A 14,686-nucleotide genomic window follows, 5' to 3' on the forward strand; every position below is an offset into this window, starting at 1 on the left:
TATAGAAATGCTGATGACTTATGTGGATTTATTTTTTATCCTACAACTTTGCTAAAGTTGTTGATTATTTCCACTATCTTTTTAGTGGATTCTCTAGGAGTCTTTAAGTAAACCATAATATCATCCACAAAGAGTAATAGCTTTGTCTCTTCATTGCCAATTTTAATACCTCCAATTTCTTTTTCTTCTGTAGTTGCTACTGCTAGTGTTTTTAGTACAATGTTAAATAATGGAGGTAATAATGGGCATTCTTGTTTCACTCCTGATCTTATTGGGAATGCATCTAGTTTATCCCCATTGCAGATGACATTGGCTGATGGTTTTAGATAGATACTGTTTATTATTTTTAGGAAAGACCCTTCTATTCCTATACTTTCTAGTGTTTTTAATAGGAATGAGTGTTGTATTTTGTCAAAGGCTTTTTCTGTATCTATTGAGATAATCATGTGATTTTTGTTGGTTTGTTTATTGATATGGTCCATTATGTGGATGGTTTTCCTGATATTGAACCATCCTTGCATTCCTGGTATAAATCCCACCTCATCATAGTGAATAACCCTCCTGATCACTTGCTGGAGTCTTTTTGCTAGTATCCTATTTAAGATTTTTGCATCTATGTTCATTAAGGAGATTGGTCTGTAGTTTTGTTTCTCCATTTTTGACCTGCCTGGCTTTGGAATCAGTACCATATTTGTGTCATAAAAGGAATTTGATAGAACTCCCTCTTTGCTTATTGTCAAATAGTTTGTATAGTATTGGGATTAGCTGTTCTTTGAATGTTTGATAGAATTCACTTGTGAATCCACTAGGCCCTGGGGATTTTTTCTTAAGGATTTCTTTGATGGCCTGTTCAATTTCTTTTTCTGATATGGGATTATTTAAGAATTCTATTTCTTCTTTTAATCTAGGCAGTTTATATTTTTATAAATATTCATCCATATTACCTAGATTGACATTTATTGCCATATAATTGGGCAAAATCTTTTTTAATGATTGCCTAAATTTCCTCTTCATTGGAGGCGAGTTCTCCCTTTCCATCCATGATACTATTAATTTGATTTTCTTCTTTCCTTTTTTAATTAGATTGACCAGTACCTTGTCTATTTTATTTGTTTTTTTCCAAAATACCAGTTTCTAGTCTTATTTATTAGTTCAATAGTTCTATCACTTTTGATTTTATCAATTTCTCCCTTAATTTTTAGGATCTCTAATTTTGCTTTATTCTGGGGGTGGGGTTAATTTGTTCGCTTTCAAGTTTTTTGATTTGCATGTCCAATACATTGACCTCTGCCCTCCCTAATTTGTTAATATATGAACTCAAGGATAGAAATTTTCCCCTGAGTCCTGCTTTGGCTACATCCTATAGAGTTTGAAAGGATGTTGTCATCATTGTCAATTTCTTCAATGAAATTATTGTTTCTATGATTTGTTTGCTAACTGATTTTGGAGAATCATATTATTTAATTTCCAATTTATTTTTTATTTGGTTCTCCATGATCTCACTGATCATTATTTTTTATTGCCTTATGATCCGAAAAGGTTGCATTTATTATTTCTGCTTTTCTGCATTTGTATGTCATGTTTTTATGACTTAGTATATGGTCAATCTTTGTGAATATACCATATACTGCTGAAAAGGTGTATTCCTTTCTGTCCCCATTTATTTTTCTCCATATATCTATTAACTCTAATTTTTCCAAGATTTCATTCACATCTTTTACCTCTTTCTTATTTATTTTTTGATTTAATTTATCTAAATTTGATAGTGGTAGGTTCAGGTCTCCCACTAGTATAGTTTTGCTATCTATTCCCTCCTTCAATTCTACTAGTTTCTCCTTTAGAAATTTGGATGCTATACCATTTGGTGCATACATGTTGATTAGTGATATTTCCTCATTGCCTATACTCCCTTTTATCAGGATGTATTTACCTTTCCTATCCCTTTTAATCGGGTCTATTTTTACTTTGGCTTTGTCTGATATCATGATTGCAACTCCTGTCCTTTTTCTATCAGTTGAGGCCCAATAGGTCTTGCTCCAACCTTTAATTCTGACATTGTGAGTATCTACCTGCCTCAGGTGTGTTTCATGTAGACAACATATGGTAGGATTTTGGATTCTAATCCACTCTCCTATTCGTCTATGTTTTATGGGTGAGTTCATCCCATTCATGTTCAGAGTTATGACTGTCACTTGTGAATTCCCTAGCATTTTGATATCCTCTCCTAGTTCTGTCCTTTCTTCTTTTGGTATATCGTTTTAAACCAGTGGTTTACTTTGAATCAATCCCCCTAATCCCCTCCCTTGATATGCTTCCATTTCTAGTCCCTCTCTTTTTGTTCCCTTTTTGTTTTGTTTTTTTTATTTAGGGTCTGTTAAGTTCCCTCCCTCCTCTCTTTCCCTCCCTTTTAGTACTGCCTCCCCACCCCCCTTAGTTTTCCCTTCTCACTTACCCTGTAGGATAAGATAGAATTCAAGATCCCAATGGATCTAGATGCTCTTCCCTTGTAATAAAAATGGTAATCTGTGTGGAAATTATTTCTTCTTGCTGTAACTGGGTACTCTCGCTTGGGACTAGGGAGCTGCTAGTATGGTACACTTGAGGGCTGCCGAATTACAATAGGGATAGATGAGAAATGCCACTGCTAGAGAGATAGATACTGCCACAGGGGAATGCACTGGGGTTTACCTACTGATCTCTACTGATGACTAGCAGATCAATATATTTCTTAACGTCATCTTTCCTTCACTCCCTCCCTTCTTACAACCTCTCCCTCCCAGTTTCTTCTGAAGCTTGTGGCTTCACCCCTCCCCCCTGAGTGGACTATGATACTTATGAGGAAACTTCTTCCTTTCTTTTCTCAGGTAAGGCGTTTATTGGGATAAAAGGACAAGGAAACTGAGATGAGACAGATAAGGATTTCCCTAATCTAAAATGAGGATTATGAAAGTTTGGGAAGTCACAGATGTGACAGGGGGACAATCAGAGAGATGGAGGATAACTGTTAAGTCTTATTTTCTTCTTTCAATTCACAAAACCACCAAGGTCTCTCAGCCTAATTTCAGAAGCCCCCCTCAAGGGTCCTTCAACCTGGGACAGCAACTAATAATATTAGTTTTCAGCTTCTTCCCCCTTCAGCCAGGCTTGACTCCTTTGGTCAGAAAAACAGAGAAGAGGTTTCTCTCTTGGTTAGTCACCCCCCAGAGAGAGAGACAGAATCAGTTCCTCTCCCCAGGTCAGCTTCAACTGCCTCCTCCTGGGAACATTCTGTTTGGAATCTTCACCTTGATTTTGCAGATCAGGTCCCCAGCTTGATCTGCATGCCTGGGTTGTCCTGCAAATCCTCTCTCTCTTCATTTCTCTTCCACAATCCCTACTTTTATTAGACAAAAAAAAATGCAACTTGCATTTTTCAGTGATACTTATCTGTATAATAATTCAATCTGTCTATTTTTTAACCCTGTGCTATCTTAAATATTCTCTTATTCCCCCCCCCCAATAACAAAATCTTAACTCATCCTAGCTATTCTATCTACCCAGATGCTAAGCTAAGAATGGGTTATAGGAAAATGGTTTAGGTAAGGGAATTCACATGAACATAGTTTTTTACATCACAACAAGTCAATTAGCAATGTTCAAATCATTTCAACAAATCCACTAACATTAAGAATATGCAAACATCCCATTTCTTAATGTCTATAAAGTCAGTAAGAAAAATCTTCTACTACTAACAAATGCCAATCTACCATTATGATGCAATCTACTTCTATACTTCAGAACTTCTATGTCTCTACTTCCTTAAGACTTAAACAAATTCACTAGGCTATCACTATTGTTAGTAGTTAGAATATTAATAAACTACTCTAAAATTAGTTCATTAGTAACTTAGCACAGATTTACATATGTACATCATTCTAAAATTCTGTGCAAACTCATGCAGAAAAGAAATATCGTTAACTGTTTGAATTTCCTACAGAAAATTTTCATCAGTGTGTCTTTGTTATGTAACTACATATGTTGTATACTTACCCAATCCATGAAATATCCTACTTTGCTATGTAGGATGTGCATGAATATATATGTGATGTTCACATGTACAATGCACTCTTACATATCCTCACAATCAAAAGTTCCAAGATTTCAAAGTTCCAAGGTCCTTCCATGTCCATTCATGTTGTTTGTAGAAAATCTTTCTTTCTCTCTGGTCCTTCATCTGGTCCACGTGCCAGTCGCTATCATCCAGTCTTGATTGAAGACATTCTTCAAATCAGGATCCACTGGCAAAACCAGTCAGGAATCAGGAACACACAAACAATGTATGCAAGTGAGATTTTTATCTGTGTGTTCATGTAAGAGTGAAAATTATTTGGAAGTAATTTGGAATTATATGGAAGTAAATTGAAATCTTCGTGAATGCCAGAATTTATCAATCTTTCTTCATGTCTGCAAGTAAGATTACATGTGTTTTCTTCATGCATGGGGTAAGCTTTTGCATTTGTACATCTTCATGCTTGCAAGTAAGATCTACAAGTGTTTTACATGGATGGGTGTGAGCATTAGGCATAAGAATAATGATTCCAAGTTTGCTAAATCTTGTTTCACTTTTCACTAGAAGATTTATTGAATGCTTACTGTAATCATGTCTTGGAGATAGAATATAGAAAATTATGCATCCACTTGAAATAATATTGTTTCTATCTGCTTAGTTATAGTGTCATGCAGAGGCTATGTATAAAAATTATATAGAGGCTTTTTTTTCTTTGCAGCTGCTACTCTTTTCAAATGCATTCTTTTTCTTTTTTATACTGGCTGTATTTCTTACTGGAACTGTACTATTTACTTCAGAGGTGCTATCCTTTCATTATTACAACATATGCAGGGCTCTCTCATCTGTATTTTGGTGGCAAGTATTCTCTAGTGTTTTCATTAGGCTTTTTATTTTGATTTCTTCTTGGGATAGTCATGTTGCAGTTCATGACTAAGACTTATTTTTTAAGTCATCTGTATATATCTGCATAGATGACATGATCATATTGTGTCTAGAGAGGTTACTGAAACTAGGAAGTCTTCATGGTATACCCTCTCTTTCTTCCTTCCCCTGGTAGAGACTGTTTTAGGATAAAGGTTGAGAGATATGGATAACCTTTTTCTTTCAGGTCTCAATCTACAACTTGCTGTTAAAGTCTTTGATAACAAATTCAACCAATGTGAATCTATGCTTCTCTAGCATTCTAGATGTTTGTGTCTGTCCTAGTTATGAAGTTGAAACTTTATGCTACAAGTTTAGGAGTGTTCTTGCTGTTGAATTACTTGTTCTTCTTTTGCTAGAATAACTTATGTACTATGCTATCCCAAGACTAGTCTTCATTCACATAAGGTTTTGTGTAGTATATTACCCTATGGAACTCCAACAAATCTTGGTGTCACTGTTAACAGCATGAATGGTACTTGTCATATGTTTTTGAAGTTAGAGAATAGAAGTGAAATTGTGTATCTATCTCTCCTCCTCCAGTTCTCAATATGTTTCTTGATATTATCCTTCCCATTCAGAATCTGTATCTGCATAAGCTATTTAATTCAATTTATCTATAAAATCATCTTCATTATCAACCCCTAAACTTGCATAAATTTCTTCTAATGGTATGTAATTCATTCTGTGCCCAAAGAATAACCCCTCATCATCATAGTCTTGGTAAGATTTTGTTTGGACTGGTTCCAGGTATTCCATTTTTTCACTCATGTCCCACACATCCCCTTCTTCGTCTACCTCTTCATAAAGCTTATAAAGCTGATAAGGCATTTATTCTACATCATCTTCATCCATTATTATTATGCCTTCTCGTATGCCTTCAGATTCAGTGTCTGAATCTAAATCACTGAATCCAATCACTATATTCTTTGGATTTTTCTCAATGCCATGTGAACTTTTGTCAGATGTTGGCAACTCAGGCTTTGTGTTTTGCTCTAAGCCCATGTCACCAGCTTCTGTGCTTCTCAAATCAGTTTCAGTTAGTTTTTCACTACTAAGCTTTAGATTTACATCTTGAATTGGTAAACTAGATGGTATGGGGTTGGCTTCTTCTTCTAAATCTTCTACAATGTCAATAACCATAGATCCTACTCTACCACTAGTCTGAGGTTTATGTTTATCTTCATTCTCATTTGACTGTGTAGAGATAGGAATCTTTCTCTCTATTTTATTATTTTCTACTGGGAATAAGGTTTGTACTTCTACATATTCCCCTGCATCATCAGGATGTATGTCTCCATATTGTCCCCCATTACAACATATATCTGTTTCTGGCTTTGTAGCTAAGGCATTCAAACCCACTGACTCAATGTCCATGTCTTTGCTACTCTCTGCCAGTTGCATATGTAACTCAGTTAATTCTTTTTTATTTAATTCATTCCCCCTGAAGTCTACAATGGAACATGAATCTAAATCACAGCTGTTGCTTTGGCCAGATACCCCTTTGCCCCTTAGAATGTTGGATTCAAGCCTGTCTTTTGAATCCATGGCAAGAATCCCATTCCATCCTACTTTTCAAATTTAACTGAAATGTCACCTCCAATACTTTGAATATGATAATTATTGTGTTCAAAAGTAATGTCAGCTTCATTTTCAGTTAATTCTTCCTTTTCTATATCACTCATTGCTGGATGGAAAGTTTTAGCTTCTGGATTCAAACTAGATGTCATTTCTAAGGGTACCTGTGCCATAAAGCTATTGGGAGAATTAACTAAGCTTGGTGGGACTTCATATGTGAATGTTTTTAAAGCATTGTCATCTTTAGCAAGAGTAACCTTTAGGGAAGTGAAATTATGTGTCTATATCTGTCACAAACTTTTGCTTTAGTTCTTGTGACTCTTTCTTTCTTTTTCTTTTGCATAATTCAATCCCATCATCCACTCTATACTAGAAAAAGTTCTCTAGGCATGATTTTATGTCCTTTACAGACTTTTCCTGTTTAGTTACGGTACAACTCATTTCAAAGTCTTCCATCTCATTTACTATTTGAGATGTTATTCCCTTAATTTCTGTTTCTGACTGTAATCTGTCTCTGCCTTTCTCTTGCTTTAATGAATTAGCTATCATTCACAGATTCACTTTCTTGCACTGAACTTTCACTATTTCCAAGTTTCTTCTACTATTTTCAACTGAATCCTCATTCTCACTATTCCTTCTATCTCCAAGTGCCACACTATATAACTTATGGGACTGGCTTCATAACTCTTTTCTAACCATATCAGAATACTTAGGCTTAGCTCCAGTTTTTATGGCTAGTCGCATTTCATTCAAGTCCAGAGCTTGCTGTGAGGACTTTAACTTGCAATGTGAACAACAAGTGTATCTAGTTTGTGCATTTTGTGTTTTCTTATTGTCATTGGCCTCATATTTCTTCTTTAAAAAACAATTTCTAATCAAGTGACCATTTCTATAGCAAAAGAAAACATTCCCTACTTTCTCTTTGCACTGGTTTATCCTTGTAACTAGGTTTCTGGGGACTAGATTTTGTGTAAGACCTAACCATGTTCAGATTCTTTATTTCATCAATTTCCTTTTGTTTAAGATCATTTTGAGTCCTCTCTAACTTTTCCTTCAGGTCTTGGACTTGTCTATTCTGTTCTGAATTATTTTCAAACAAATAACTCTCTGTGTCCCACAATTCAATCTAAGAAACTGAGTCATACTTAGGGAAATAGTTTTTGAAAAATGTTCTCAAATTAGGTGTGCATCCCCTTAGAAATTGCCTACAGACATGGGTCACAGATTTTTTGCTTTCGGCTTCTAGGCCTAAGATTGAATCTGCCATCTCTGACAGACAGTCTATATATGTGGCAGGATGTTCCCCTTTGTCCTGCCTGATATTGTCAAACTTAGCCCATGCATTTGGTTTTGAACAGCATTGCTTAATGCCTGCAGCAAGTCCTCCCTGCACCTTTTCAGGTCAGACATGCTAGTTGGATTGGCAAAGTCCCTTTCCCTCTTTGTTCTACAGTTGGCCAGCTAGTTAAATTGCTGTCAAATCTAGTCTTCTCCAAGAATCGCCTCTGTTCACGGGGGATGAACAGTTCTGGCAATAGGAACTTGACATCCTCAAAATCAGAATCAAAGATCCTGAAAGCCCGTTTAAGCTCCTTTTGTGATTTGAAGGGATTGTCTACAAATTGTGGGGAAACAGTGCTTTATGGATTCAAGTTCCTGTGGGGTAACTTGTCTATAGGCTTTGAAGTATATCACACCAGCATTAGTAGTTAGCTTAGTGACCTCTTTCAAAGGAAAGATTTTCTCAGGGTCACTAGCAGGTTTGTTTTCATTTTCATTGCCACTTTCATTTTCCTGAGGTCCATTCTCAATTTGCTCATTGTCCTTGCCCATACCTAGATCTAGTCCTTTTTCCTTAATCAACTGTTCAAACACAGCCTTAATCATGCCTTCTAAGTTGATATCAACAGCCATAATCTTCTCTGCCTTAAGGGGAACCACAAATCTAAAGATCTTTACAAGTTGGGCTAGAGTTTAAAGGACAACTATGAAAAGTACATATACTTGTGCCAGGACCTTGCCAGAGTACCAGTTCATATTGGAATGGCAACTGCAAAATAGACATTGTAATGTTGCCTACATAATCCAAAGTTTCCACTACCATATGGGTAAGTTTGCTATATAATAAATGGTATACCCCAAAACAGGCAATGGCTGCAATGACCACCACACCAAAACCCACTTATTTGAACATTTTGTCTATCTTCCTTTAATAGGAATATGTAAGGTACAGTCAAACTTGAGGTACCAATTGTAATAAATGGATAATCTGTGTGGAAACTGTTTCTTGTTACAATAACTGGATAATCTGGCTTATTAGAGAGAGCTGTTGGTAGGGGGATACCTTGAGGAATGCCTATTTGTTATGGAGATAAGAGATGAGAGATAATGCTTGAGAGATGGACTATAAAGAGATGCTGCTACATGGGGAATGCTCTGGGGTTTGCCTATAATCTCTATTGATGGCTGATAGATCAATCTATTTCCTGACCTCCTCCTCCCTTCACTCCCTGATCCCACACACTCCCTCACCCCTTTCCCTTCTTCCAGTCTCTCTCTCCCAGTTTCTTCCTGAAGCTTGGGGCTTTGCCCCTCCCCCCTGAGTGGACTATGAAGATGCTCTTGTTTTCTTTCTCAGGTAAGGGATTTATTGGGAAACAACAGGATAGAGAACTGAAGAAAGAGGGTTGAGGGTTTCCCTAATCTATAATAAGGGATAGGAGGAATTTGGGAAAACAGTCCAGTCACAGCTGTGACTCTAGGACAGTCAGAGAGATGGAGGACAACTATTTAAAATCTTCTTCTTTTCTTCTCCACAAAACCACCAAGGTCTCTCAGCCTAATTTCAGAAGCCCCCATCAAGGGTCCTTCAGCCTGGGACAGCAACTAATAATATTAGTTTTCAGCTTCTTCCCCCTTCAGCCAGGCTTGACTCCTTTGGTCAGAAAAACAGAGAAGAGGTTTCTCTCTTTGTCAGTCACCCCCCCCCCCAGAGAGAAAGAGAGAGAATCAGTTCCTCTCCCCAGGTCAGCTTCAACTGCCTCCTCTTGGGAACATTCCATTTGGAATCTTCACCTTGATTTTGCAGATCAGGTCCCCAGATTGGTCTGCATGCCTGGATTGTCCTGCAAATCCTCTCACTCTTCATTTATCTTCCACACCTCTCAGAATTGATTTCACTGAGAGTAAGGTTTAAGTATTATCTATTAGCACTCTCTTCTTCTCCTTCTTATGAGAGTATTCTTCCCCTCCTCTTCCCATGTGTATCTTTGTGTGAAACAGATTATCCTATTTGTTTTATTTCTTCAAGTATCTCTTGGTGCCATCTTTGATCCCCCTATCCTTTTTCTTTTTTTGCATATCATCTTATAGCCCTTAATGCCCCAATCTTTTCCTTTGAGTGACTCTTCTAATTACTACAATAATTAATACATTTTTGAGAGTTACAAATAACATTTTCCTCATATATTAATATATAATTTGATCTAATTGTAGCCCTTAAAGAAGAGAGCTTGAATAAGAAAAAGCATTTTCCCCTTTTCCCTCTCTTTCTTTACCTTTTCATGTTTCTCTTGATCTTTGTTTGGATATCAAACTTTCTACTTAGTTCTGGTCTTTTCTTTATGAATACTTGGAAATCTTCTATTTTGTTAAATTCCCATACTTTCCCCTGGAAATATATAGTCAGTTTTGATGGATAGGTGATTCTTGGTTGAAGACCCAGTTCTCCTTTCTGAAAATCATGTTCCATGCCTTACGATCATTCAGAGTGGAACTTGCTCCAGACCTTGCGGTCCTTTAGTGAGGAGGCTGCCAGGTCTTGTGTGATCCTGATTGGTGCTCCTTGGTATCTGAATTGTCTCTTTTTGGCTTCTTGTAGGGTTTTCTTCTTAGCTTCAAAGCTCTGGAATTTGGCGATTACATTCCTGGGAGTTGTCTTTTGAGGGTTTAGTGTAGAGGGTGTTCTATGAACTCTTTTAATGTCTATTTTGCCCCCTTATTCAAAAACATCAGGGCAGTTTTCTTGGATGATTTCTTGTAGTATGATTTCAATATTTCTGTTTATTTCTGGCTTTTCAGGTAGACCAATGATTCTCAAATTGTCTCGTTGTAACTTGTTTTCCTGATCTATCAGATTGTCAGTAAGATATTTAATGTTTTCTTTTATTTTGTCAGTCTTTTGATTTTGCTTTATTAATTCTTGCTGTTTTGCAAGATCATTGGTTTCCACTTGCTCAGTTCTGGTCATTATGACCTGGTTTTCTGTTACAATCTTTTGGTTTTCTGCTTTAATTTTTTGGTTTTCTGCTATAATTTTTTGGTTTTTCTCTTTGAACCATTTCCCACTTCTCTTTCCAGAAGGCTTCCATCTTTTTGATAAGCTCCAATGTAAATTCTTCCAGAAGGAACAGAACCAGGAGAACATTGTACACAGAGACTAATACACTGTGGTATAATCGAACGTAATGGACTTCTCCATAAATGGTGGTGTAATGTCCCTGAACAATTTGCAGGGATCCAGGAGAAAAAAACACCATTCATAAGCAAAGGATAAACTATGGGAGTGGAAACACTGAGGAAAAGCAACTGCCTGAATACAGAGGTTGAGGGGACATGACAGAGGAGAGACTCTAAATGAACACTCTAATGCAAATACTATCAACAAAGCAATGGGTTCAAATCAAGAAAACATCTAATGCCCAGTGGACTTACGCGTTGGCTATGGGGGGTCGGGGGGGGAGGAAAAGAAAATGATCTATGTCTTTAACGAATAATGCTTGGAAATGATCAAATAAAATATATTTAAAAAATTCTTCCAGAGCTTGTGGACAATTTCCATTTTTTTGGGAAGGTTTTGGGTTTATTTGAATTTCCTCCTGTATTTCCTCTGTAGCCTGGGTTTTTCCTCCGTAAAAATTTTCGAAGGTCACTGCCTTTTTTTATTGTGTTTCTTGGAGGATGTTTGCCCCTGGGCAGAGTTTGTCATCACTGTGGAGGTTTTACCTTCCCTAAAAAGGGGACTAAAAAGTTCTAACTAAAAAGTTAGAAATCTGAGTGAGTTGGGCTGGTTCTCTGTATATGGAGTTAAGGAGCAAGGATTTTGCCTGAGGAAAGCTCTTGAATCTCTGCAGCTGCTGCTGTTCGCAGCTCTTCTCTGTGCAGGAGTGCCCATGGTCTGTGCTCCCCCGCCTGCCGAGATTTCAGGTGTAGCTTCTCTCAAGAGTACGTCTTTGGTGGTCTTAGTTAGCTCCCAAGGACCTAGAGGTGCCCCTTGCTCGCTCTAGACATGCCCCTCACTCACTAGCTGATTCTGGAGCGCGCTGGCTCTGATTCTGGCTCCGTAGGTGGGGTGGGGAAGGGTAGATCAGCTCAAGTTTGGGTGGGAACTTTTTCACCCCTTTATAGTGTGGAAATGCCCAAATCCCACATACCTTCAATGCTGTGCTCTACTGTAGAGTCCCTCTGTTCTTATGAGAATTTTTTTTGGTCTTTTGAGGTAGTCTTATATCAGAGGGTGCTGGGTAGAGGAAGCATCCCACATCTAGACTGCCGCCATGCTTACCCGGAAGTTCAGATGCTATTTCAACCTTACTTCATTATAAACTTTTGATCACATAAGGTAGTATTCCCCAAATCATGTTTTACAGAATAGTGTTGTTCTGCAGGATATGGATAAGAATGTAATAGTAGGTAGAGTCCTGGACATGGAATCAAAAAGATTTGGATTCAGTCCTGTCTCAGACACCTCTTACCTGTGTGATCCTGAGCAAGTAATACGGTACTCCTGAATTTTAGTTTCTTTATCTGTAAAATAAGAATAGTAATTGTACCTACCAAAAAAGGGACATTGTGAGGACCCCCCTGTTTTGCTCCAAAATTTCTCTAACCTCCCTTTATCCAAGGGAATATACCATGCTCTGGGTCTCCACTCAAAGTGATCCTGTTGAAGGATCTGACCATATCACTCCCCCACTACTCATGAAACTCTAGTGGCTCCCTATTGCCTCCAGAATCAAATATAAAGCCTTCCATTTGGCATTCACAACTTAGCCCTTCCTTGCCTTCCCAAGCTTCTTGCATTTTACACCCTTCCATGCATTCTAAGATCCACAGACACTGGCCTGGCTGCTTCTTCCACAAGACACTCCATCTGCTATCCGGCACACATGACACTCCATTCCCGACTTTGAATCTTTTCACTGGCTGTCCCTTATGCCCTACTCTCTCTCATCACTTGTACCTACTAAGCTTTCAGGGTTCAGCTCAAACCTGCCCTGCCCAATGCCTTTCATTAGCCTCTTTGCTGTGTGCCCTTTGGGATTACCTTTCATTTATGTTGCATATATCTTGTATATGCAATTTTTCCCCACATTGTCTACCCCATTAGCAATGCAAACTCCTTGAGGGCAGAGGCAGAATTTTTGCCTTTCTTTATATTCCAGGCACTGAGCACAATGCTTGGCACATAGTATGACTTTGATAAATGCTCATAGACTGACTGACTCACCTACCCTCAATATCTCATATAGGATCTGGTGGAAAATTGGTGTTTATTAAATACTCATTTACTGCTTTTCTGGTCTCTTTTGATTATCATTTTAAATGATTCACAAGTGCTCGTGGGAATTGCAGATGAACAAATATGCTTAGGTAGGAGATTGTGGACTCTAGAGCTGGGAAGGGACTTAAAGATCACTTAATCCATTTCCATATTTACATATAAGTAAACTGAGGCCCAGAGGAGGAGAGTATCTTGGCCACCATCATACATCTAATAAATGTCAGTCAAGATTAGAACCTATGTCCTGTTTCTAAATCCAGTTCTCTTTCCATGACATTGGGCTATGTCCCACTAGTGATTTGCTTCAGGTTCATTGAAAGGAGCATTGTCAAAAAAAAAAAAACCTTCTCATATTTGCATTGAAATAAAGCCTGAGATTCATGCATTTTGGATTAGCTTTCCTTTTCCTGGTCCACCCTCCCCCCCTTCTCTGTTTTTTGGTCCTTCTAGTTCTTCTAGAGTACAGAGGACACACTGCAATTCGTCCTTAAGCAGCCAGAAATGTGGTTTTGCTTTGTGTACTTAGAGCTGGTTTCCATGTCAGATACACATTGGGCGGATCACAAGTAAAGGTCTCTCAAAGGAGAAGGTCAGTGTCTTGGTTCCTTTTCCATATGGGTTTGGAACAGTGTTTCTGGCTGGACTGTGAATAGAAAAGGAGCTTTGAAAATGTGTGCTGGGCTGTTCCACATCTGGAAACGCTGATGGTCAGTTATGATTTGAAAGCACCGTGGTCATTCTCTTCTTGAGCAAAACTGCAGTGTACCTTAAAGGCAAATGCTATTCTTTCCAGCCACTCAAGACATTCCAATGGTCTCCTTTCCGAAAACCAAGACATTGACATAGATCATTGTTCTCTGTTAGGGTGGTGGGTAATTCCCACTACTCTGAATGGCTCTGCTACCTGTTAGGCTGCTCCAGCCATAATAAACTGCACATTTCAAATGGTTCATAGATTTTAAGAACTGTTTAAATACAGCAAATTAAGACCAGTTCTTTTGGTCACATTGGAGGGGAAACAAGTGGAAAGTGAAGGATTTGGGTGCACTTGGAAAACAAATGGAAAAACAGTGACAGCTATAGGGAATCTGCTCATTTTAGTCTCACATGAAGAAAATGTTATATTGCAAAGAGAAGATCTTTTTTCCCCTCTCTCTTTTGCTTCCCAGGGAAATACGGGATCAAAGATTCCTATCAATTCTTTCTGTTGAATCAAATAGTATTGATTATGATGGTTATGTAAAAGGTTCTAGAACAGAGGATCAACTTGGAGCTTATGAACCCTTTTTAAAAAAAATTTACAACTATTATTTCCTTATGTGTTTCCTTTGTAATTCTATATGTTTTATTTGTAATACTATTTATTTGTAAAACTATGTGTTTTATTTTATACATTTAAAAACATGTTACTGAGGCAGAATTCATAGACTTTACCCGAATGCCAAAGGGATACATGACATAAAAATGTTAAGATCCTCTGGCTTAGGTAAACCCAGCTCCCCTGAGCAAGAGGGAACACTAGCAATGAAGAAGCATCCTATATGAAAGGAAAAAAAACAGAAAACAAAACCAAATAA

The 14,686-nt window shown here is 37.7% G+C and overlaps 1 long non-coding RNA gene across 2 annotated transcripts in view; it reads right to left on the bottom strand.

Moving 5' to 3' along the window:
- Nucleotides 1–14,440, bottom strand: part of LOC130455056 (uncharacterized) — a 92,937-nt gene extending 78,497 nt beyond the window's left edge. For both annotated transcript variants that reach the window (XR_008912871.1, XR_008912872.1), the window contains exon 1: nucleotides 12,301–14,440. This is a non-coding gene — a long non-coding RNA (uncharacterized LOC130455056). The remainder of the gene's footprint in view (nucleotides 1–12,300) is intronic.
- Nucleotides 14,441–14,686: the final 246 nt, after the last annotated feature.

Source organism: Monodelphis domestica, chromosome 6, assembly GCF_027887165.1.
Source record: "Monodelphis domestica isolate mMonDom1 chromosome 6, mMonDom1.pri, whole genome shotgun sequence".
Taxonomy (NCBI): Eukaryota; Metazoa; Chordata; class Mammalia; order Didelphimorphia; family Didelphidae; genus Monodelphis; species Monodelphis domestica.